Here is a 6,000-nt window from a genome sequence, read left to right as displayed (position 1 = left end):
CATCACTTACACCACCCCATGGCATGGCAACGACACCCCAGGTTCTCGGAGGAGGAGCTCAGGGTCATGGTGGAGGAAATCGTCCGGGTAGAGCCACAGCTATTCGGATCACAGGTGTAGCACACCTCAACTGCAAGGAAGATGGAGCGATGGCGATGAATAGTGGGCAGGGTCAACGCAGTGGGACAGCACCCAAGAAATAGGGAGGACATCAGGAAGAAGTGGAACGACCTACGGGGGAAGGTGCATTCCGTGGTCTCAAGACACCACCTGGCGGTTCAGTGGACTGGCGGCGGACCCCCACCTCTTCTCCCACAACTAACATGGGAGGAGCAGATCTTGGCGATTCTGCATCCTAGGGGCCTCGCAGGAGTAGGTGGAGGAATGGACTCTGGTAAGTCAAATCTTAACTATTACATCCCCCACCATACCTGCATGCCAGCACATACCCCCACCCTCACCCCCATCACTCCTACTCCTCACAAATGTCCCAACATCAGAAACCACACATCCTAACCCCAAGCCCTGCATGCAATAACAAAGCATGGACACCCATCACTAAAGCATGCCCACTGCACATACCCATACACCCCCCTAAAGCCTCATCACATAAGGACCCACACAGGAATGCAAGCACTGGGGTACACGGTCACCCACCCATTGCACACCATGGCACACACAGATGTAATAAACATCCTTTTATACCCCTGCAGGACCCTTACCCAACGTCACCGGACAGGAGGGTCCACACATGTCCACACCACCAACTGAAGAGGCCAACAGTGATGATAGCACCTCTGTCCAACTGAATCTAGATGACCAGCACAGCCCATCGGGGACCTCGGGACAGTCGGTTCCCCACACCCAGTCACAGGCCACCACAGAGCTTCCCCATTCTGGAAACACCAGCACAGCACCTAACCAGCGGGCCCATACCTCCGTCCCCAGGACACGTCAATCAGCAGTGTGTCCACTACTACAGGGAACCCAGGCTAATCCACCACCCCAACAACAGGGACCTGGGGGCAGTGGTAGTGGGCACACAGTCCAGGGGACGGAGGCCCAGGAACACAGGGGAACTGGGAGGGCTGCTGTGTGACAGGGGGCGGACAGGCCCAGGGAACCCACTCTCCACAAGGCCCTATCCTCCATCATGGGAGCCGACCACCGCTCCCAGGAAGACAATGGCAACGGTTCTGGCCAAGTTTCAGGAGACCCAACGCCTGCAGGAGGAACAGTATATGGGCTTCAGGGAGGAACTCAGAACCATCAATTCCACCCTGGGCACCATCGTAGGGGTGCTGAAGGAAGTACTCAACACCAGGAGGGACACTGTGGCACTACAAGGGGTCCCTGACACTAGCCTGGATGATGAACTGCCCACCACCTCAGCCGGCGGTAGTGGATAGGAGGCACCGCCACAGGACCACCACACCAGCATCCCACCCCCTGCAGAGGGAGAACCACCTCACAAACGGTCCCTGAGATCCAGGATCAAGACAGAGAACGATGCCAAGACCCCAGCAAGAAATGAGAACACCCTGATTGTCATCCTACTGTCCCACTTTGTCACCCTGTCCATCCTTCAACTGCCCCAGCTCCACTTCCTATGCCGCTTTGGGCAATGCACCTGTGAGACTAATAGACTGGACTCTGCCATGGACATTCCTCCGCCATCACCCCTCACCATTTTGCTACCCCCTCCAATTTTGAGCACTAAAATAAACACCCTTAAAGCACAAAACAATCTGGAGTCAGTCTGTGATTTCGGAATACTGTATTAGCAATAACTGTGGCAAAAAGTTTTTAAATTTGTAATGTCAACATACCTATATCACACAGCTCTAGTCCATGAGGAATCAAAGCAGATGTCACACTGTGGGCCCCAGATCTGTGAAATCGTGAGGGAAAGTGACAACTCAGTGACCATACACTGGGTGAAAACGACAGACAGTAGAGAGGCAGTAGTGTTTAAGTACATATAGTAGGCAGGTTTGTATTCTTACCTGTGTTTCACTGGAAATATTGCTGGATCACTGAGTACCTGTTTCCAAGTCTTCTTCCTCTGCTTCCTCGTCTTCACTGTTCGCAGGCTCCACAGATGCAACAACACCGCCATCTGGACCATCCTCCTGCAGAAAAGGCACCTGTCGTCGCAAATCCAAGTTGTGAAGCATACAGCAGGCCACGATGTTCTGGCAAACCTTCTTTGGTGAGTAGAATAGGGATCCACCTGTCATATGGAGGCACCTGAACCTGGCCTTCAGGAGGCCGATGGTCCGCTCGATCACCTTCCTAGTTTGCCCATGGGCCTCATTGTAGCGTTCCTCTGCCCTTGTCCTAGGATTCCTCACTGGGGTCAGTAGCCATGACAGGTTGGGGTAACCAGAGTCACCTGCAAATGGTGAGGGACAACTGTTAGACACACACTAACCTGGAGGGATATACCCAGACAACCATTCCCACTGACTAGCTTCCAGATGCTCACCTAATAGCCACACACGGTGCCTCTGGAGTTGACCCATCACATAAGGGATGCTGCTACTCAGCAGGATGCAGGCGTCATGCACTGAGCCAGGGAACATGACATTCACATGGGAGATGTACTGGTCTGCCAAACATACCATCTGTACATTCATCGAATGATAACTTTTCCGGTTTCTGTACACCTGTTCTCTCCTGTGGAGGGTACCAAATCCACATGGGTCTCAACAATGGCACCTATGATGTTGGGGATATGTCCCAGGGAATAGAAATCACCTTTCACTGTAGGCAAATCCTCCACCTGAGGGAAAACGATGTAGCTCTGCATGTTTCAGAAGGGCAGAAAACACTCTGGACAACACGTTGGAAAACATAGGCTGGGACATCCCTGATGCTATGGCCACTGTAGTTTGAAATGACCCACTTGCAAGGAAATGGAGCACTGACAGCACCTGCACTTGAGGGGGGATTCCTGTGGGATGGCGGATAGCTGACATCAGGTCTGGCTCCAACTGGGTACACAGTTCCTGGATTGTGGCACGGTCAAGCCTGTATGTGATTATCACATGTCTTTCCTCCATTGTAGACATGTCCACCAATGGTCGGTACACCGGAGGATGCCACCATCTCCTCACATGTCCCAGCGGACGGTGCCTATGAAGGACAACAGCGAGCACAGAGTCAAACAACTCAGAGGTACGTACCCACAGCTTACACAGAACACCATTCATAATCAAAAAAGTGGCCTGTATGTGTGTTGAGTATCAGCCTAGGTATGTGTGACGCAGTTGAAAATGAAGCCATGTGGGCCCCTGAAATGGCAGCTGCCTGACCTGTAAAGTGGGACAATGGGATGTGAGGTAACTGTGCTGGCGTTTTACACCGTCGCGGTAGGCGGTCGAAGACCGTGGCGCAATGCTGCATTGGTTAACATTGGACCCTATGGGTCCCAGGAGCCAATGACGATGTACGCCGGCGGTGACAGTACGCACCCCGCGGACGTGACCGCCATTTTCTATCTGTTCAATCACTCAATACCTGATCTTCGACAGGAGAGGACCTACACTGCAAGTGCTGCTGTGACTTCGGTCTGGAAGAGACAATGGTTCGAGTGTCTGGGGAAAGGGCCCCTGCCTTCACATCGGAGGAGTTGGAGAAACTCGTGGATGGGGTCCTCCCCCAGTACACGCTAGTCTACGGTCCTCCAGACAAACAGGTAAGTACACTGCGAGCATGCTGTATGGGCTATGCCTGTGTGGAGAGGGGTGGATGTAAGAAGGAAGGGGGGAGAGTGCTGCGTGCATGAAACGATGATGAGTGCATGTGCCACATGCCAAGGGTAGGGATAGGGGCCAATCACTTTGACGGTGCAGTTGGTAATAAGTTTCTCTTCCCCCTGTACAAATCATGTAGGTCAGCGTCCACCAGAAAAAATATATTTGGCGTGCTATCGACAAGGACGTCCAGACCCTGGGGGTCTACCACAGACGGAGCACCCACTGCCGGAAAAGATGGGAGGACATTCGCCGCTGGAGCAAGAAGACGGCAGAGACTCAGCTGGGGATCGCCTCCCAATGTGGGAGGGGTGCCCATCGCACCATGACCCCCCTGATGTTCAGGATCCTGTTGGTGGCGCACCTGGAGTTGGATGGGCGCTTGAGGGCATCACAGCAGCCACAAGGGGGTGAGTACACTCTCATTCTGCTGATTTTGCGTGCAGTGGAGGTGTCTGGGTGGGGGAGGTGGGCTGTGGGTGTCACCAGGCCAGGGCGAGTTCTGTAGGCAAGGTCCCTCCATAAGGCAAAGCAAAATATAAACGCTGTGGGATAGCGTAACTGGATGGACGGAATGCGGAACCAATCAAACATTCACCCCCAGTCACAGATCTGGGTTTAATCCATCCATTATTTTGCTCACCATGCCACCTCAGTTTGAACCCAGCCATATGCAAATCAGTCTTGACCCTGTTCCTCATGGGAACAATCCAGCCCGAACTGCCAGGCCAGGTTCTCCCTGGACTGGAAACAAGCATCCTGGGACCGGTTTCGGGGTTTCACCCCTCATCAGCCAGGCTAGCTTGAATCCAGTGGCACAGTGAGCCATAAGGCAGGCCTCTGTAGAGTGCCAAGTACACCTAGTCATGCCCCTGTGTCATCCATGTGTGCAGATGTCGTCCATAGCCTAGTAGGCCATTTCCCAGGAATTGAACAGTGGAGCCCAAGAGCGTGGCGTAGTGCAGGGGGCTTCTGTGTCTGTCGTATCTGCCAACTGTAGCGGCAATGCATGCACTCAACATGTCTTTCTTCTGTCGGCCCCCCTCCTTTTTGTGGTCTCCCTGTTCTTGTGTGCATTAGCATCATCAGGTGGAGGAGAAGTGGCACCGGAGCATGAGGGGGCTGCATCCCACATGGCCATGGAGGGCCACACTACGGAATCGGACTTCACCAGTGGGACGGAGGGCGAGGGGAGCTCCACGGTGGGGACAGGAGCTGAGACCAGTGACACGGATTCGTCCTCTGATGGGAGCTCCCATCTACCAGTACAGCCGCCACCCCCCCTTCCAGCACCGCCCTCCCAGCAGCCGCTCAGCCTTTGCCCCGTGCCCGCACACCCGGGAGGGTGGGCATCACCTTCGCCCCAGGCACCTCAGGCCCTGTCCCAGTCACCCCTGCTGCCCTCAGTGAGGAGGCCATTGACCTCCTCAGGTCCCTCACTGTTGGGCAGTCTACCATTTTGAATGCCATCCAGGGTGTAGAAAGGAAGTTGCAACAAACAAATGCATTCCTGGAGGGCATTCATTCTGGCCAGGCAGCCCTTCAGCAAGCTTTTCAGACTCTGGCCTCAGCACTGATGGCAGCCATTGTCCCTGTGTCTAGCCTCCCCCCTCCAACTTCCTCCACCCAGACCCAATCCCCTCTACCCCAGCCTATCACAAGCACACCTACAGACCAGCATGCACACACGTCAACACACAAGGGAAGCTCAGGCAAACATAAGCACCACACATCCCACAGGTACTCACGCAAGCATCACACACATGCAGACACACCAACATTCAGTGCCTCCACTGTGTCCCCCTCCTTCTTGTCTCCCTCCTCCCTCCCAGTCTCGTCTACACTCACACCTGCATGCACTACCTCTACAGCCACTACTACCATCACCAGCACACCCACCACCACAACCCGCTCACGTGCAGTCACCACCCCCACTACCATTCACACATCCCCTGTGTCCTCTCCAAATGTGTCTGTGACGCCCCCTCCGAAGATACACAAGTGCAGGCACACACCCATCCAACAGCCATCCACCTCACGACAGCCTCCAGCGCATGCACCTTCACCCAAAGTCAGCAAACAAACACTTCCCACAACCACAACCTCTTCCTCCACTCCCAAACCCCCTCCAGCTCCCTGTCCCAGTGTCTCCCAAAAACTTTTCCTGTCCAACCTTGACCTCTTTCCCACACCTCCCCCACCCCGTCCGTCTCCTAGGTCCCGAACTAGCACCTCAGCCACA

The sequence above is a fragment of the Pleurodeles waltl genome, chromosome 8, assembly GCF_031143425.1.
Source record: "Pleurodeles waltl isolate 20211129_DDA chromosome 8, aPleWal1.hap1.20221129, whole genome shotgun sequence".
In the NCBI taxonomy this organism is placed as follows: Eukaryota; Metazoa; Chordata; class Amphibia; order Caudata; family Salamandridae; genus Pleurodeles; species Pleurodeles waltl.
The sequence above is the reverse complement of the archived record's forward strand: the minus strand, read 5'-3'. Positions refer to the sequence as shown.